Source organism: Oryza glaberrima, chromosome 10 (genome assembly GCF_000147395.1).
Source record: "Oryza glaberrima chromosome 10, OglaRS2, whole genome shotgun sequence".
NCBI lineage: Eukaryota > Viridiplantae > Streptophyta > Magnoliopsida > Poales > Poaceae > Oryza > Oryza glaberrima.
In genome coordinates this window covers 21,183,030-21,203,537 of record NC_068335.1, presented here as the reverse complement: position 1 = coordinate 21,203,537, position 20,508 = coordinate 21,183,030, and the positions used below count along the sequence as shown (strand labels likewise).

General features: G+C 43.3%; 1 long non-coding RNA gene across 11 annotated transcripts; it reads right to left on the bottom strand.

Annotated features, from left to right (window-relative positions):
- Positions 1 to 8,513: 8,513 nt before the first annotated feature.
- LOC127753547 (uncharacterized) lies at positions 8,514 to 16,584 on the bottom strand. Of its 11 annotated transcripts, none has more exons than XR_008012596.1 (13): positions 16,251 to 16,584; positions 15,722 to 15,828; positions 15,253 to 15,357; positions 14,629 to 14,923; positions 14,181 to 14,407; positions 13,995 to 14,065; positions 13,495 to 13,661; positions 13,007 to 13,105; positions 12,727 to 12,841; positions 12,488 to 12,652; positions 12,023 to 12,119; positions 9,202 to 9,328; positions 8,514 to 8,764 (listed from the first exon to the last, which is right to left on the bottom strand). It is a non-coding gene; the product is annotated as an uncharacterized LOC127753547 (long non-coding RNA). The 11 variants fall into 11 exon arrangements; XR_008012599.1 differs by having other exon boundaries at positions 12,727 to 12,836; XR_008012601.1 differs by having other exon boundaries at positions 13,995 to 14,062.
- Between the last annotated feature and the right edge of the window lie 3,924 nt (positions 16,585 to 20,508).

Sequence of the window (20,508 nt, the reverse complement as noted above, 5' to 3'; positions counted from 1 at the left end):
GGAAGCGGAAGCGGAAGGTGGCGCGGGTGTGTGGCAACGGCATCGAATCACGTGACAGCGACGAGGATCCCGAGGCGAGAAGAGAGAGCGTGGGGGGTCCCCGGAATCCCCGCGGCACGTGCCCACTCGTGCTTACGCAGTTGCGCTGCGCCCCCCGCACCTCCATACACGTGACTCCGTTTCCTCGTCGCCGTAGCAGCAGTAGCCGAGTACGCCGTGATTAACTAAAACTATACACTAACTAATCGCGCGCTGCAGCAGCGCCCACGAGGGGGCGGGGATTAGTTAACTGATCCAAATACGCGCGCCAGCCTGTGTGGAGCCACTCGTACCATTTTCTACGTGCGCCCCCGCTTGTTGCCGGGTACGCGGGTCGGGTGCGTACGTACGTGGTACTGAGGTGATCTCGCGAGAGAGAGAGTGGGCGGCGTGCGTAGCGTGTCGTCGCGGGCGTGCCGGGCGCGGGGGGTGTCGGTTGGAAACTTCGCACGCACTTGGGTACGTACTGTACTGTACTCCGAAGCGCAGATGAGAGAGGAGGCCATGGGTTGGGCATTTGGGTGCGTGAGTGTGAGAGTCCCTTTCGGGGGTCTGACACCGCCCTGCTGGGCATCACGTGGCGGTTGCTTTCGCAGGGCCCCTGCCGTACCCCCTGCCACGTGTCGGTTGGCGGCCGGGCACCCGCGCCAGCCAACACTACCCCCGCCCTGCCGACGTGACCATCATTTCCCTCTCACCTCTCTAGTCCCTGTCTACTCCCAGCGCCCCCACCACCCCTATCTCCGTCTCCTCCCCCCACTCTTATGCTTAATTAAGCGCAACGTATGGCTACCACTCATGCTAATTAACCCCTCCCTCTGCTTATGCCTAACCTTAATTGCTGCATGTTGGCACACCATCAGGCTGCAACCGTTTTCGTGATATATACTACTACAGGATTGATCATCAAATAAAGTGCATTGTGCATTGCCCTTGTTGCATATACTCGTCGGTACGGAATGGAATTATTGATGAGTACGTAGTTACCGTACCGCATGCAGTTCTGGCAAACATATCCCTTGTCCATACCGAGTGAATTAATATGGAACCGCCCCTGTCGACCAGACAATTAAGATGCGAATATTAGAAAAGAATCTAATATCAAATATATATAAGAGATGAGACTTTAAAACTGGAGTAAATCGGTTTGGTGGAGCTAGTTGGAAGATCTCTGGGCGTCTCCTGTCGACCAGACAATTAGTATATCTAGCCACCACTAGCACAATTCGATAACAATTTCACATGCAGTTTAATTACATTACCACGCATCACTAATTCATGCATGGCTGCGATGTACGATCGATCGACGTCGTTTTTATACCGGAGATATTTGTGTTTTTGCCCTGGCCGTTGCATTTGCACGCAGCCTCAATGATTATTTCGGGGTTTGGATGGATGGGAAAGCAGTTGTTTTCCAAAGGTGTGGACCTGATGACAATTACTCCAATACATATTACAGCTAGCGTAGTAGGGCTATCTAGCTAACTTGTTTCCTTCCCTCTTCCCTCGCCGGCCCACGCCGTCACATGGCCAGCAACGTAGCGTAGTAACCCGGTGCAGCCGAGCGAGAAGAGCTAGCTACTTCCGCCGTTTCATATTATAAGATTTTTTAACATTGGCCATATTTATATAAATGATAATAAATATAGACATATATACATGTATAGATTCAATAACATCTATTCTCTCTGTCCTAAAAAAATTTAACCTCGTACTATGACGTAACACATCTTAGTACAACGAATTTAGATATACTCTATATTTAGATTCGTTGTATGTTACATGCTAATACTAGGCTGTTTTTTTTAAGATAGAGAGAAGTATATGAATATGTACAAGGGAGTCCTAGCTATTAGCTGGTCCTCGTTTTTGCCTCGTTTCGTCATGGCCACCCCTCTCTCTGCCTCTGCAAGTCTGCATGCTTGCATGCATTGCTTGTTGCCACCACTGAACACTGTGACAGTGTCTGCTATTCTGCTGTACTATAAACACTGTGACGTGCTTGCGTTGGCCCTCTCTCCCGACCCCTACCGTCCCTTGCGTGTGCATGGATGCCTATAAACACATGCAAGAAAACGAGCGAGTTAATTTCCCGGGCCAATGCTAACTTGCCATGCTAATTTAACCGTACAGTACTTGGTGGTACATGTGCATGACGCAGCTGTGTGTGCTACGGCTAGCTAGCTTTGGTCCAGGTCCACCCGTTGGAATTAATTTGTCTCGCAGTTAGTACAAGCTACCAGCTAGCCGGCGGCTGGTATATAAATTCGTCTCGTGATTGACAGGTGGACTATGCAACTGATTTTTTTTCGTCCACATTTGATACTTCATACATGTGTCCAAACATTTAATGTGACGGAAAAGATGGAAGTTTGAAGAAAAAAAGTTAGAATCTAAACACGGCCTAGTTAATGCTTGTCTTCCCACATAACGGTAAGTATTTTTTTTCCCAGCTAGCTGTACAGCTTAAGGCCTTGTTCGTTTAATCCCCAAGAGAGGAGGGATGGAGGGGATTGAGGGGGAATAATTCCACACCATAATAGGTGTGGAATAAATCCCCTCCAAATCCCTCCCAATCTCTTTGTGGGAGGGATTAACCGAACAAGGCTTAAGAATGCCAATATATGCATGTGTATATATACTTACTCCGTTCAAAAAAAACTCAAATTTAAATAACCTTTTGTTTAGATTCGTTGCATTAGGAGAAATAACATTTTTTTATTGAATTTTTTTAAGACAAAGAGAGTACCTAGTAACTTGATGAGTTGATGGTAAAATTGTATTTGTCATACGCAAGGCAATATGGCATGTCAACTGTGCAATAACTAGTCCCTCCGTTTCACAATGTAAGTCATTCTATCATTTCCAATATTCATATTGATATTAATGAATCTAGACATATACATTGTGAAACGGAGGGAGTAGCTAGCTAGTGTAAGGGCCTGTTTAGATCTCACCTTAAAATTTTACACCATGTCACATCGAACACCTGCATGAAGTATTAAATATAGGCTAAAAAAATAACTAATTATACAGATTGCGACTAATTTGCGAGACGAATCTTTTAAGCCTAATTGCTTCATGATTTGATAATGTGGTGATACAATAAATATTTGCTAACGATAGATTAATTAGGCTTGATAAATTTGTCTCGCGGGTTACTTACGGATTATGTAATTAGTTTTTTTATCAGTGCCCGAATACCTCAAACGACACCCTATATAATATTCGATGTGACACGCCAAAACTTTACAATCTTGAATCTAAACACCCCCTAAAATGTTTTGACATTATTACGAGATACATGTGCCTACGGAGAGGAAATTCTGCATGATGCTTTCTTCCTTCTCAAGATACTCCAAGCTGCAATATATAGCGCTAGCTCATATACACAACAAGAAACAGTTCGCCTTTAAACACGGGAATGCTTTGCAGTAGCTTTCATGGTGGTTGCCGCGTATTGAATCGTTACATTGTTTCCTTTAGGCCGGCTCGATGATCAGTTGTGTGTGTGCCCATCGGCTACATATATATGCATGCATATATATACACCGGAAGCGGTTGCACCGCGTTGTGTCGTCAAGTATAGGTGATCCATGCCGTAGGCCGGAGCAATTAATTTTCTCCCGTTTCTTTTCTTCCCTTCTAATTAATTAACATGTAGATACACCATATATAGCATTTTTTTGCTAATTATATCATCTCATTTTTACTGTGAGGAACTCTTGTGTACATGTGCTAGCTAGCTAACAACTACAAGCATGTAAAACAGGATATATTTAGGGCTTATTAACTTCACCATGCCAATTACTCCCTCTGTTTCATATGGTAAGATTTTCTAGTATTGTCCATATTCATATGGATGTTAATGAATCTATACACACATATATATGATTAGATTCATTAACAAGCGGTGCACTACATGTTATGGTCTTGATTAGTTATCTTAGACCCTATTTAGATGGGACTAAAACTTTCAAATCCCTATCACATCAGATGTTTGGATACTAATTATAAATATTAAACGTAGACTATTAATAAAACCTATCCATAATCTTGGACTAATTCGCGAGACGAATCTATTGAGCCTAATTAATCCATGATTAGCCTATGCGATGCTACAGTAGACATTCTCTAATTATGGATTAATTAGGCTTAAAAAATTTGTCTCGCAAATTAGCTTTCACTGGTGGAGAAACCATCTTTAGTCGGTCGGCCGAAATCCACAATAGTCCCGGTTAACCGGGACTAAAGATAATCTTTAGCCCCGGTTGGTGGCTACAGTAGGCATATTTGATCTTTAGTCCCGGTTCTAAACCTGTCAGGCCTTGTCAGGCCCCCCGGGATCTTTAAAGATCCTAACTTTACTCCTGGTTGGTGTTATCAACCGGAACTAAAGATCTAAAGATTTTAGTCCCAGTTGGTATTACCAATCGGGACTAAAATTCAACACTTAATATATAATCCTTCTTCCCTATCCTCTCCTCCACAACCGCCTCGCACTCATCCTCTCAGATCGATCTCCCTCTCCTCCTCTCCTCCTCCCCCTCCCCTTCCCCTCCCATCCCCGGCCCTCTCCTCCCCCTCCTCCCTTCCCACGCAGTAGGCGGCCGGCTGGGCCGCGCACGGGCCCAGTGGCGAGCGGCGGCAGGCGGCGGCCGCTGTCGACATCTTTTTTGTTTTTTATAATTTGTGATTCACTAAGATGTATAATTTTGTGATTTGTTGCATGATCTGAGATGTATAATCTGTGATGTATTTGGTTTGTGTGTAATTTTTTTAAGATTTGTGATGTATTTGATTTGTGTGTATAAGTAACTTAAGATTTATGATGTGAATGTTCTGGGATGTTACTTTGATTTGAGGTTTGATTTGGGGATATGTATCCCACTTGATTTGGGAGAAAATACAGGATTAAACTCTAGCTAAAAAATAATGAAAAATAATGAAAAGAAAGAGACCTAATGGGACTGCCGCTACCCTCTCTTTAGTCCCGAGATAAGGTATCTTTAGTCTCGGTTGGTAACACCAACCGGTTAAAAAACCGGGACTAAAGGGGGTTACCAACCGGGAGTATAAATGGTTTCTCCACCAATGTTTCATTTATGTAATTAGTTTTGTAAGTAGTCTATATTTGATACTCTAATTTAGTGTCTAAATATAGAGACTAAAGTTAAGTTCCTGTATCCAAACACCACCTTACTTTCCGAGAACCGGGTGCTAATAAGATGCTATTATGCCATGCCGGTGGTACACGTACCAACTTTGCTTTGCTAGAAAAAGCTGCCAAAATGTGCTTTCAGTTGGGTGAACCTTTAAGACGGGAGGGTTTATCGGGTAGGTGAAGGGATTTAATTGATGTGTGCAAGTACTACTACTGAGCGTCGTCTGATCGATCACCTCGGCGTCCCTCACACACTGCATCAGCACATGCATGCAATGCTTGCAGAATTGCTTCTAGCATGCGTCGTGACTTTTCCATGCATGTCTTCCCAGCTACAAACCTATGATCTCTTTTGGCATCCACATTGGTTGTTGCTTATACAATATAAGGCTATGGCCTACTTCAAGGTCGAGCTAATTAGCAGCAACTCCATACAATTATGTTTGCATTATTGACTTATGTACATATATAGCCAGGGCGATATGTTGAAAAGTAAATTTGCTAGCTCTTATTGCTCTGTTTTTAAAATCTCATTATTTTTATTGTTTGGAATTAATTTTCGCAATTGCATTGCTAGTTACTACTAGCTCCTAAAGTTAATTCCTTTTTTCTTTGTGGGGGGTGTGGGTGGGATTGGGGGAGAGATATATGCATATTCTACTAGTTGAACTGGTGAATTTTATTTGCTGTATGGTCTGCATATATATGAGCACATTTGTCTTCAGTGTCAAGTTGGTATTAATTAATTAGCAGTATATACAAAATGTATATAAATGATACTACTAATACTAATTTGGTGGAAATGGTCACCGTTGGGTAGGTTGACCTACATGCTCCCATCACACTCTTTCTCCTGTGCTCCATTTTTCGCGGACTGTGCCGCTACATGTCGAGACGTCAATGCATAGATGGATGCATGAACACATTGATACATATGCGTGCTCGTCGACGCCAAACCGAGCATGCCGTCTGTCTCGTTGACAGGAAATTAAAGCAGTTAGGGATGATTGGAAAGCAAGCCAAACTCTATTTATATTTATTGCCCATGTCTCCTGCACGGTTGTATTATGCGATCGATAGATTGCACGGCTCGATCGTACGTCCAACCCATCCCAACCGTACATACACATGAGTAGGCTTGCCAGCTTATTGTCGATTCTGCTCGGACGATCGATTCCAGTGCATGGCCTCCCATCCACATCTGAAGCTGAATTTCAACTCTAACAGCAAGCTTAATAATTAAAGGAACGTAAAAGTTGCTGTTTACACACAAGCTGGTTAAGCTAGGTGAGCTTAATTGCAATAAGGTGGTGTACTAGTAGCAGCAAAAGGGAAAGGTTATGACAGTGGATTAAGGGTGAAGAAACAGCTAACCAGAGAGAGAGAGAGAGAGAGAGACTCTGGTTGGGGTTGCAAGCTGTTCATTACCTGCGAGAATTGCACCGTCCTTTTGCATCAGCTGTGCACGGTCGCGAGGCGTTGACGCGAGAAAAGATAGATATAGCCCCCTGTGCTGCAACACCGAGGAGAGGCCAGATATATATGGTTGAAGTGCAGGCTACGTCAGTTCAATAGCTAGCTGCGTGAATTCCCATGCAAATATGTGGGGAGGTATTTGTATATATATCAAGTTATTATCAACTCGCCGTTGGTTAATTAGCCAGAAATGGTTAATTAGTCTGGGGTATGTGTATGTACTAATCTGCTACAGTAATCAATCGTGCTGTTTACTATATCCTGTTTGGTTAATTACGGTGATCCAAGCATGCTTAACATAGGATATATGCCTAGTGGTTTTCTCAACATGGTACACTCGATGACGGAATTGCTGCTCGGTGGCACATCCGCATCGCTTGTTGCCGTCAAGTCCCTCCTGGGGCTCTCGTCAAATATGACATCGATCGCGAGCGAGATGCGCATGTACACGCCGTATCCTTGCATGAAGGACACGATACCCCCATCTCATCTTTGTGGCCAATGAAGACGTCGGCTGTTCTGCGGTCGTCAAGCTCACGCACATAGTAGTTTAGATCCTTCACGAACGCTAGGCCTCTACTAGAAAAAGCATTTTTCCTAACGTTGGAGTCTTATTTTTAAGCCGGACATAACTTTTAGAGCCAAATGACCGCCTACAAAAATATAAATTGGGGTGATGTTCACTGTCCGCCTGCGAAAATCATTTTAGGCGCACCTTATATGATCTGCCTGCGAAAATGAGGAGCAATATAAATAGACTAGGCTGGAGCAGATTTTTTTCTAAGTCCCATTCTCTCCCTCACTTATCCTCTCCCTCACCTCTCTCTCCCTCAGATCCCTCTCCCTCACTATCCTCTCCTCTCCTCTCATCTCCGGCGGTGCGGCGGGAACAGCGGCGCGGCGGGGACGGCGACTGCATGCGGCGGCGCGGCGGGGACGGCTATTGCGGCGGCATGGCGGGGACGGCGGCGCGGCCGCCGGCGGCGGCTCCCCTCGCCCCCTCCCTCCCAGATCTGGCCGGAGGAGGGAGGGGGGAGGCCGGCGGGGGCGACGGCGGCGACGACGGCGTGGGGCGGCGGCGGTGGCGGCGACGACGCGCGCGTGGTGGCCGGCGGCGTCTCCCCTCCCCCTCCCTCCCAGATCTGGCCGGAGGAGGGAGGGGGAGGCCGGCAGCGGCGCTGGCGACGACGACGGCTCCCCTCCCCTCCCCTCTTAGATCCGACCAGGGAGGGAGGCGACGGCGTGGCGGCGGCGGCGAGCCGCATGCGGCGATTTTTTTTTTGTTTTTTTGCATTTTCGCAGGCAGGCTGTTGCCCCGACTGCGAAAATCGATGATTTTCACAGTCGTTGTGGTGCAGGCGGACCTCCCTCCCGCCTGCGAAAATTAGTTTTGGTCACTTGGAAAAATTAATTTTCTGGTAGGCACTCGTAAAAGATGCGCGGGAAGCTGATCCTCAGTTTCATATGGCATCTTGATAGTGGTAGGGACGGACCTAAGATTGGCCCAAGGCTTATGCCAGCTCGCGTCCTGATGCTTGTATTCCTGGCCAGAGCGCTGTCTGAGCTCTAACAACTATGTGTTTGGTTTGTGCCCTGGTATATCCTGAGCTTGCCTGACCTGACTCTTCATTAGCCTGAGCCAGGCCATCGAATTTGGATGCCTGTGCTTCAGGCAGCTACTCTTAATGATGCACTAGATGCTGGGGCGCGCCAATAGCGCGCCGCCTCCATATAGATTGCTTGATTAGTGTAGACTAATCATTTGTTTTCAGGCTGAATCAATGATTATGTAAGAGAAAAAACCTATGAATACATTTGCAGTGAATGCCGTTGATGAGTAATTTCCATACATTGTTTTACAGATTCTGTTGAGAACAAAACTCTTACACTTTACAATCTAAAGATGAAGCACCAATGCATATAAAAAATAAAAATCAAAGTTTTACATAATGATCAGAGTAATGTGTCCATGGTGATGATACAACTATATTTGATCATACAAATCTACCAGTCAAAAGAAGACATATTGTGGCAATAACATTCTCCGCTGAAAGGTTCACATCCGGAGTATTAATTGCAATGGACCTGTCCAAGTACAATCCATCAGTATTAATGAGTTTTTTAAAAAAAATGTTTCAGAGGATATCTTCAAATCAGTATCAGTGAACATACTGGAAGCTCAGAAGACACTTATTAATTGGATTTAGGAAGTGTGGCAACATAATTTTCATTTTACCTCTCAAAACAGATAGTTATATCAAGTGATACAACACGAGACTACATATTTGTATTTATTACATGGAAATGCAGTGAGAGCAAAAGAACTCTAGAATTTAGATTGATATGAAATTAAACATGAAGGGTAAGAAATTTACAGGACAATCAACTAATAATTATCCTTAATTTTTTCCTACACTAAGGCAAAAGAAAATGTGTAAATTAAATTGACTGTCACTGTGAAGATGATATTATGTCAGTCGAAAACGCTAAAAAAAATGCAATAGCAATGCAAAAGTAAACACCTTTCATCGCTTGAGTTGTCTCTAGTTGAAAGCCATTCAAGATCCAGAAAGTTTGAATCACCAGAATGAATGCAACTTTCTTTCAACGGCTGGAACATGATGTATCTGAGGTACCATGGGTGTATACCTGTAGCAAATTTTGAGAGAGGAATTAAGGTTTCAAAAACAAAAATGGTAGTAGTCCACTATTTAAGACACCATGCTTTTTCATGATTTCCTAGTAAAATACTTGTATGAGAAGGATGAAGGTCAACCCTGAACGAATAGAAACCAACCTTAATTTTGATACCTCACTTTCACAGCTCAATGAAATTTCATTGCCATGTACTAAATTAGATTCCAATACTGGAAATTGTGACCCACTTTTAACATGAAGGCAACCACTACATCCAGATATGGATGTGTTGTTTTCACAAAGAATGCTGCCATATGATCTCACTCTTTTTATTGTAGTGTGGAATTAAAGAAAACAGTATAAGAACCCCTTACTGTTTACAGAGTGCATATTTCAATAAGGACTATTTTTGTTTTATTAGAATGTAACCAGCAGGGAAGCTACAAAAGCTCAAAAGGCTCTCGTTTAAATAGGAACAAACATCCTGCTACAGTTCAAAAACGTTTTGGAATAGCAAAACAGCATAATATGCAACTCCTAACCGTGTTTTTGCTACTGCGTACCATTGACTCCTGTACCATGATTTTTTCGCTACTTACTGTTTTTTAACCATGCTTTAGATGATCTCTCTTTGCGGAGAATATCTTCAGAAAAAGATCATGGTACAGATAAATTAGACAAATGTTCACCTAAAATGAGAAATAGAACACCATATGGAACAGAGAAAATAAAAAATGTGATGTCAAGCAAATGGGCAAATATATTATCTACTGAAGTTAAGTAATAGAACAGCAGTGCAGAATCCACCAATGTCCTTCAATGAGAAAGAGCCTTACTGCAGCTTATCATTGTCCAACTGAAGCTAAGCAGGTTTGTCAATATAAATATTGATTTCATAATAAAAAAATCATGCAAGGGAAGTTCTTTTATGCGTGTTAAATAATTCATAGTGGAAGTCTGAAAGATAAGAAAAAGGAAGCACTTTAGTGAGCCCAAATGCTACTTAAGCTATTAAATCTTAAAATCAAATGATGTAATTCCCATTCAGGCAGCCATGACAACCAACGGATATCACTTCTCCCTAGAATAACCCAATTAAACCATTGTTCCTAATTTAATCCATGATCACCACAGAGATGCACGGTCACAGTTCAAGTCAGAAGCAAAAATAGAGGGAATGTCATCCAGAGCAAATATTCAAGATTACCAGAACCACTTTTGAGCCTAGAACATTCAGAAATTACTCCCTAATTACCAATTTGCTTTTAAAGGCAGATGAATTAGTAATGAACATGTGTGGAGGCTTGATGTGGACGGATCGAAACCACCGACTTTTAAGCAACTAAATTAAATATACATGGAACACCGACAAATTCCACGCCATTACATCAACATAAAAATGCCTAGAATATTGGAGTCCCAAACTAAGCTCAAGTAGTAAAATTAATATATGGTGCCTACAGAATGTTGGCCCAAACACTGCCAGGAACAACACAACGTTTAAGAACAATGTTCCAGGTAACCACAGGGGTGAAGAAGAGAACTGTGCAAATGTTATTAAACTCAATAAGCTATGTAGTACTGAAAAATGCGTCCAAACCACAAATATAGTCTAGCTGACATTGGCACTTCTAAGGATATAGATTAAGCTTCAAAATTAGAGTTCGAAGGACAATAAACATTGTCCAACTTGGTAGTATAATTTGAAACATGCCAAAACTCTCCATCCCAAGTTTAGATTTGCAAGGTGTTATGTAACATCAGTAACATAACTGAACTGAGTGCAGTTTTGCTCGATGAACAATTATTACAAAACACATCGAGAGATAACCCAGAAAGTATTTTCTAATCCAAGATAAATCATGCAATAGCAGTCCTGTGAAATGCGAATTTTTTTGACAGTGGCAATGCAAAATGTTGTATGCATGGAAACACCTCTGCCACCACCCATGTTCACACTGTCAAGAATGGCAATCTATACAACAAAAGGAAATGTGCAATTTTATAGCCAAAAATGAAAACTAAATGAGAGGTTTAAAAAAAGTTCAAGACCATGCTGTTAGAGCAGCTTCAAGTAGGTGTCTAGAACATAGATAAAACTATACAAAGGGTAAAGAAAATCCTTACACTCGTTCAACTTACCTAGTAGTTTGATAAAAAAAAAAACAAGGTTAATACGGAAGGAAGCCTTTGGAAATGAAAAGAAAAAAAATAGTTGCCTGTGTATATAAAAGTTTCAAGCGGCAAAAATAAATTTAATTTATGCACTACATCTAGCCAAAACTTTGCTCCAAACAGCTACAATTAAAATGACTGGTACTCAGGTTTCAGCATCAAGTAGCACCATTTGCATCTCTTTGCAATGTTGCTATTTCCTTCAGCAAATTATTAAACAGTAGCATAACCATATTTCTTGGAATATTTTTTAGAGTATAGCTACCACGCAGTGAATATGCTGATAACTAAATGGCTTGTATTAAGACTTGTACCAAGATTTTTCTGGTCTGAAATGTGTAGAATTCATCCGGACAAAAAGTGAGATTTGTGCATCAGGAGAGATCTAGCTAAGTTTTGCACTTCTGACTGGAAACTAATCCCACATATCATTTGAACGTGCAGGCAATCATTCACAGCAAACTATCGAGAAACAGTAATGGATAAAGAATTTAATATAGAGTCAAAAGGACCAAAATTTGAAAATAATACCAGCAATTATATTGTTTTGTTTGTGTAGCAACAACATCCATGGTAGATGCAGATTCCTACTGCTCAAGCACCTCACGTATGCAGTGACCTTTAAGCCCTGAGAGAGTGGAAATAACCATTAGATGTTATTATGATACAGTAAATCATCTATTCCATTAAAAAGATACAATAAATCATCTGCCAATTAGTGATCAAAATAAACTTTAGAAGATTATTTGGGCGACATATTGCATTAGGATCAAATTGACTGTCACTAAGTAGCCGTGCGAAAATTTCAGTGAGTTGGCATTTATGATGATAGATCAGGAGGTCCCCCATTGTGCCAAAGACATAAATAAACACCGGTAATCAAACTTTCTTAGTTGAAATTATCATATTCATCGACTGCTGATCTAATACAGGAAAGTGGCAAGTCTGCTCGCACTTGAAGCTCCCAACGTCTAGTGGAGATGGATGAGGCCTTACCGATCATGCACCTTGACAAATATCTTCAGCTGGAGAAACCTATCGATAGAGATCCTGTGCTTGGTGGAGTACTCATCAAGCACACACTCCTTCATGGCCGCAGCGGTCACCGACGGCGGCGAAGATGCGAACAACAACTCTAGTGTGTACTTCTTCGCGAGCGGCCTACAGAACAAGCGAAACACTTATGACAGCAACAAAAAAACGGATCACATAGCTAAGGTCGGCAGATTAGGGACCTGAGCACAGGCACCATCAACGCAACGTGCGCGCCATTGCGGAGCCCTGAAGCCGTTTGTATTCCCCTTTAATTTGTCTTTACATTTTTGTGAACATTGCAGCTAGATTTCTGCTCTAAAAACCAAAAACTACTCATTTTTGTAAATAAAACAGAGAGGATACAATATAAACTTCTAAACTACTCTAAAATTTAGATGCAAAGAAACTCAATTTTCAGATGCTATATTACTTGCAAAAAAAAACTTGAGATGTAAACCTGAGATGCAAAGAAACGCATACCGGGAGCAGGCACAGCGGTCACGGTACTGCAAACCGCGCAGCAAACCGACGTTGCTCTGGCTGGACGGCACCCAAAGCAGACGAGCTGGCTTTGGGCCCCTGAAATTGCACAATTATGGCTCTTCAGAGTTCAGAGACTGACTGAATGTCACATTTCAGCAGCTAACATTTTCATTTTCAGACAACAAAAGAATCTACCATGCATTAATTTCATTTAAGACAACAAAACTCAGCAGTAAAAAAACTTCCATTTTCTCAACAGGGAGTTCTCTAAACTTTCAGGATTTCTATGAGCAGAATAAACTGCAACCTCTGAACCAGGAACAATAACACTATGGCACGTACATCTTGGGAAAGATTCAATTTTTGAATGGTCGTGAGAAATATCAAATAACACTTAGGCCAACATTTCTAGGTGACCAACCAACATCAGGGAAAAAAACTCAAAAGGTAGCCGTGTTCTTGCAGTGCCAAGTTGGAATCCATACCATTGGGAGCTGTAAATGGCACAAGAGGAGTTGGATATGGAGGCAAGGGGAACCGGCATTGCCATGCCAGCTGCCTGAACCGATGGCGTCGCTTGTAGATGCTTCGCAGATTGCGGCAGCAGTCAGGTAACTGAAATCACATTTCCTTTCCCTACATGAAAGAAACCCTGCAGAAAGATGCAAGAGAAGCTGATGAGAAAACAAAGATTTCAGTTCTGAAAAACCAGTGAAAGCTCCAATGGAAAATTGTTAGAACATCACTTCAGTTTGCAACAAGAAGTTTCAGGACTCTTTATGCAACAGAAAACTGGTTTAGCAATGCACATCAGTAGCAAAAAAATTCAGCTTCTTGGTTGAATCTCTCATTAAATCTGATGTTCAGGTTCTGTTTACATATACCAAAAAAAATAAGAACCACCCCATAATTCAAGATGTACTAAAATTTGCATTTTGCGGTGAACAAAGATGTACTAATTATTAATTATTAGGCAGGGCAATACCATCTATCCATTTGCTCGCCATACGGCCAATCTGGGATATGCTCTGCACCATCGTGACACTCTCGCTCCTTCTGTCCAGTACACACACAAAAACAAAAAAAAAAATCAGAAAGACAAGGATTGGAGTCAAGAGAGATGAGGAAAGACCAAAAAGCTAAAAAGCTAGATTAGTAAACAGGTCACAACCGATGGAAATATGCACACCACAGCAGTAGTTGAAGCACAAACATGGGCGTGGAGGTGGTGCCGTTGCCGATGCCCACCATCAACGAGGCCATGGCTTCCTGATCCACGGCAGAAATGGATCCGCTCGCGCGAGGATAGAGGCAGACAACCGGCGACGCATGAGGATAATGGTGGCAGCACCGAGATGCACCCCTAAAAAGGGTATTAGGGGAGCCAGAAACTCTTTTCTATCAAACAAAATATAGAAGTTCATTTACCCCAACAATTGTAGTAGCAAACAAGCGTTCAATTTAAAACAACACTAAGTCTGTCAATCATTGTAAGCGATGTGTACTTCGGGAATTTCCTAATGATTTTACATTACAGCAGCATGGAAAAGCCTAAAGCATTGCTGATCTGCTATAGCAGCAAGTAAATTGCATATGGGATAAAATCAATATGGACATACCAGCATTCTTTTTTCATAAAGATACAGACAGCATTCTATGTATAACGAGCTTAAAATCACCGAACTCTTGACTCCCGTTGTCAGATAATAGCTTTCCCATGATTACTGTAGGGGTATATGTCCAGCCATTGCCTCAATTATTTCTCCAACAAAATGTGAAAATACACTCCGCGGTGCATTCAAGCACCTCTGGTAAGCTGAAATCCTTGTTTTTCATGAGAATCCTTTGTCCTTTGGCTGTCTATTCGATGATTCACTCCCATTGGCCCTGAAACCTTTTCCATTTACATCCTTGCTGAATTGATAACATAACAATATTGATGTCAATACATCTATCAGAACACAAGACGAATATCTTTGTATGACCACAGCAAGCAACAAACGTGACAAATCACACGACTGTAAAGAAAGCCTTACGCAATTCCAATACTATAGGTTGATTTATATCCTTTTGAAAGTCCTAATTAATCTAATGAAAATTTATCATAAAAATTAAGGCCTTGTTTGAATTTTTTTTGTCTGAATTCACAATGGACAAAAAATGAAAAAAGAGAAAGATGATATTAGACAATATAACAGTGAGAAAGAGCCCACCCCATCCACGAATAACAACAATATGATTACCTGAAGGAGTTAATGTACATGCATAGATGAATGACTGGACCATTCCATTTTCAAATGTTCCAAGTAGCTGACCCCAAACCCTGGAGCTGAGAGATGTGGTATAGCCTAAACATGATGGTAATAGATGTATGCATTAGGGAACGATTTACACCAGAAAATAGTGTGTATTTCTTTTTGACAAAATGGATGTTTGCGATGGTCGCAGTATACGATAACATTTGTTGCTTTTCTATATCAAATCACTGTAGAAGACAACGTGGAAAATACAAAGTTTAATAATACAGTAAAAACCCTTACAAGCCCTTGAATATTTGAAAAAAACAATGAGGTGCTTTGAGCTTGCTGTAAAAAAATGCACCAAATAAAATAAAGCAGGATTAACAGATGAACCAATTGCACAGCCTATGAAGGAACATTATAGGACATGATATGCACGCATCATCAATAATCACACTATTCAAATGCTCACCTGCATTTCCCTCTTCCGATCAATCACCAAGGCTGTATTTGGGCCATACAAACGAACAGTCACAGAAGACTTGTTGCCCTTGCCATCTTCTACGGAGACACTCAGCACTGCAAGCAGTAAATTACAGTTGTTGTTTCCACTAAGTTCTCGGTAAATTGGTAGTACTTCAGTGACAGAACATTATATAATTTTCTATAGCAAACAACATAAGATAAGATGATTTAGGCATTAAAAAAGCAAGAAAGAAATGGTAAAAGAGTCCCTGATCTCACAAAAGTTCAGAAATGCAATTAAGTTCATAAATGTTCAGAATTCAGAAATGCAATCAGGTTCTGGTAATAGCCATAATGTTATGTCTGCCGCTATCCAAATTGCTTTAAAATGTGCCTAAAACCAATTTTCCCTTTGTTTGAGCAGCAGCCTGACCTCTGTTTTCCTCTACTTACAACGAGTTGCTTAGGTGAAACAGGAAGGAAAAAAATCATGACAACGCGACAAGCCATGAAACTGCCAAGGAGCAGGGACTCACACATATTCGTGATGCTGCCGCCAGACACCGTCTCGATCGAGAAGCGCGAGCTGTCTAGCGATGACCGTCCTCTCACCAATTCCTTGCAGATACCTCTGCACAATCGCGAACGGGAGTCCTTGTGTGAGAACCAAAAACCAAATTGAAGACAGATAACGACCTCCCGCAATTCCCTTGATGAGCCTTTTCTCTAAAAAAGAAAAAAAAAAAGAAAAACTCCCGTGATTCCTCCAACTCAGCGCCCGCACCCACCCACGAACGCATCGAAACGAAACGAAAAAAATCCCAGAAGCAAATTCGAAGAGAGAGAGAGATGGAGGGGATCAGGGCCCAGGGGTACTCGCATGATGCGGGGCGTCATCTCCGGGAGCGGCAGCGCGATGTCGACGGACGCGCCCTAGCCATCGCCTCCCCGAGCTCGCCGTCTCGGCCGCTAGTCGGGGGCGCTCGACGATGCCGACGGCAGTGGCGGAGACAGGGATGGCTGCGCTCGGCGGCGGCGCGAGGCGGGAGGCGGAGGCGCTCGGAGACGACAACGCGACGACGGCGGCGGCAGCGGCGGGGGAGGTGGAGGCGGCAGCGCGAGCCGACGGGGACGACGATGGCTACGTTGCAAGGCGGAGGCGGGGGCGCGAGGGGAAGGCGGAGGCGACGACGGCGGCGCGAGGGGGAGGCAGACGCAGCGGGAGAGGGAGAGGGTGGGATGAGAGGTGGCGGCGGCTAGGGTTTTTTGGGGGAGGTGGACGCGGCCGCGGCACTAGAGGTGGGCGCGGCCGGGGGGCGCGAGGGGCAGGAGGCGGCGGCGCGTGGCGGCGACGGCGGGAGAGGGGAAGGGAGAGGATGAGGGTGTGTTTAGAGGAGGAAATGAAATTTTTTTTGATGTTACATCGGACGTTTGACCGAATGTCGGAAAGGGTTTTCGAACACGAATGAAAAAACTAATTTCATAACTCGGCTGGAAACGCGAGACGAATCTTTTGAGCCTAATTAACCCGTCATTAGCTAATTAGGCTCAAAAGATTCGTCTCGCGATTTCCTCCCTAATTGTGTAATTAGTTTTTTATTTATCTACATCTAATGCTTCATGCATGTGTCTAAAGATTTGATGTGATGTTTTTGGGAAAATTTTTGGGGAACTAAACGGGGCCTGAGGAGAGACGAGAGAGAAGAGGGCGGCGGCAGCTAGGGTTTGGGGCAGTTAGAGTTAGTGCGCGTCGCTTTGCGGAAAAGCCCCTCGTCTTTTAAGTTTTACATCGCCGTCCTTACTCGCGATTTTTCCCTCGTTTTAATGTATATCCGACTTTTATAAGGGTCTCGACCTAAAATAACGTCTCACATGTACTGTTTGGAGGGACCTACTTCGAATTACAAACAAATTGGAGGGCTTTTTTGCAAAATCACCACCGCGCACACTGTTCCTATCCTACGTGGCATAGCCGAGCGGACGCCCCTTCCGCCGCTCTTAATGGTTTCTAATGTGTCATTTATTCCATACTTTGCGCTGGTAAAAGTTGCTTTTAGATATTTTATTATTTTTCAGGCATGTGGGCGAACCAAACACACAAAACTTCAGGCTGCCTGATGAGGCAAGTGTTACATCTCCCAACGCTGCCTGTCCGGCGTGAGTTTTTCTCAGGCGTGGCCCTCAGGACACGAACCAAACAGCCCCTTAGGCCTTGTGTAATATTTACAAGATGGAAAAAAAAGGAAAAAGTTCACTTGACGTCCCTCATTTTGTCGTCGAGTTTTGTAATACCGGATATAATGCATCCCGAATATTTGCAAAACGGTCACATTAGGTCTGAAGACAGTATAGCTCCCAGTTTTAGTTGACGTGGCATGTGAGTCAGCGTGGGACCCATATGAACCCCACATGTCAGCACCACAAGTCCACAATACCCTCTTCCATTCCCATCCCCTCTCTTCCCATCTCTCTCGTCGTGCGGCATAGGCGGAGCCCTAGTTGACCTGATGAAGATGCTGTTGCTCCTTCGGTGAGGCCCGTGAGAAGATTTGCTAGGGTTTATCCCCGCGTTGCCGCCCCAAAAGATGAGACCACCATGGCCGCGGTCCGGCGGTGGTGTTGTTCCAGACCAACATCACCAAGGCTGCATCGAGGCTCGGCGCCACAACCTCCATCTTGTTTGCCATCGCTCTACAACATCGACGGCAACCAACGCGCCATCATCTTAGACCGGTTCCGCGGGGTGCTGCCTTGGACAGTCGAGAAGAAGCAGGTGGCATAGCAGGAGGACGAGAGCGCTCCAATTGCCTCATCGCCAAGGCTGAGCAAGAGAGGCGCCCGTGCATCATGCACACTGAAGGAGACTGTTAACAACCAAATTTGGTAATCTAAGTATCGGAGATGAGGATGGGATTGAAGCGGAATTCGAGATGGAAATCGTCATGAAAACAGAGTACGGATTGGCTGAAGTCCGAATCGGCTGCGGTTGGGGTAGGCAGAGTTTGAGTCGGACGAGGTTAGCCGATCGAGCCGAATCTGGCAACGTGACGCGGTATGCGTTGTCGAGTTGAGCTAACGAACTTCATGAGGATTGCCACGCATGGATAGAGTCTTGAGAAGGCAATTGTATATATTAATTAGGATATTTTATGTAATTTCCTTAGAGATATGTTTGGGCAAAAGTCTGCCGCAAAGACTTATGGTATCTTAGAGTTTGTTAGAAATAAGAGTCATGTCCGACATGGACATATTTTGTAATCTCGGGTATAAATAGACCCCGAGCCCTATGTAATCAATCTAACACACGTTCAATACAATCTCGGCGCTCGCCACCCTTTTACTTTCGTTTTGTTTCGACGAGTTCTTGCTTTCGGGTTGAGCCGCATCGGTTTCGACTGAAATTTTTACATTTTGGTCCTTTTTGAAAACTTATTTTACAAATAGACCCCTGGGAAAACTTAAACCGGGAATGGTCCTTTTTTGGGCGCCAGAGTGGCTGGCGCCGTACCCCAACATGGCGGCGCCAGCCACACTGGCGCCGTGCCCATGCCACCGTGGCACTAGGGCTGTCGTGGAGGTGCTGACTGGGCAGAATGGGGGCGCCAGCCACACTGGCACCGCCCCTCCTACCACGGCGCCAGCATGGCTGGCGCGCCCCTCCTCTGTGGGCCGACCCCTTAAACCCCGTGGGCCCCACCACCTATCTCCTCCCCACTCCCATTTTCGCCCAAGCACCAGCCCGAGCTGAGCAGCAGCAGCTCTCCCCCTCTCTCTCCCCCTCACCTCCCCACCTCAAATCCACTCCATTTGAACTCGTTTTTCGCGGAATTTTTTGTGGAAATCGAAGAGAAAGGTAGACTCCTTCATTCACCCCTCATTTTTTTCGTTTTTATTGGTTGAATTTGTAGATCGGTGGGTAACCCTAAAACCCCTTTTTTACCCAAATTTGTGATTTTTAGCATTTGTTCTTAGGATTGGCTTGTTGTAGTGCTACATGTTTGCAATGTACTCATTGGTGTCACGATTTTTTTAACCATATATGTGGTAATGTTAATTTTTGGATGGTTTGGTTGGATGGATGGATGAAAAATTATGGTTGAGGCATGAAAGTAATTTTAATTTGATGGACTTGATGCTATAGTCTATAGGTTAAACTTTTAACCATTAATTATATGAAGGTGAGAAAATTTTGGTTGCATTATATAAATTGATTGTAGTTAACTAGAACTAGGTTGGGCTGTATGACGGAGTATTTATAATATTTCGATGTGTAATGCACTAGTAAACTTGTTGATAGTTGTAGGTGGATTAAATTTTTTTTTAGAGTAGTAGCTTTGGGACAATTTAAGTTATGCATTGGTTATAATATGTCGGTTTGGACTACGTTTAATAATGAAGATTTAATTTTTGTTGCAAAGTTACATTTGATTTTTTGGTGTAGATGGATAGACTTGTTCGTGTTTACTACGGTGGTAGAGTGGTGGAACCTTATGTTGGTGCACATGTTGAGTTTGAGGATATGTCATTGAAGACCATTTTGTTTCCCACCCACCCAACTCTAGATGAACTAAGGTCACGAGTGAAAGAATTTCTTGGATGGACCGAGGATAATGTGGAGATTCGTTTTTATGGGAGATACGATGTTGGTCAAGGGCATAAGTATATATTAAATGTGATAGGTCAGTTGGAATGGGAAGTTCCTTTGATTTGGTAAAAGAGTCTCAGTTTAGATCTCTAGAGGTGTTTGCATCAAAGTTAGTTCGTACCGTAGAAAATTTGGATCTAAACAAATCT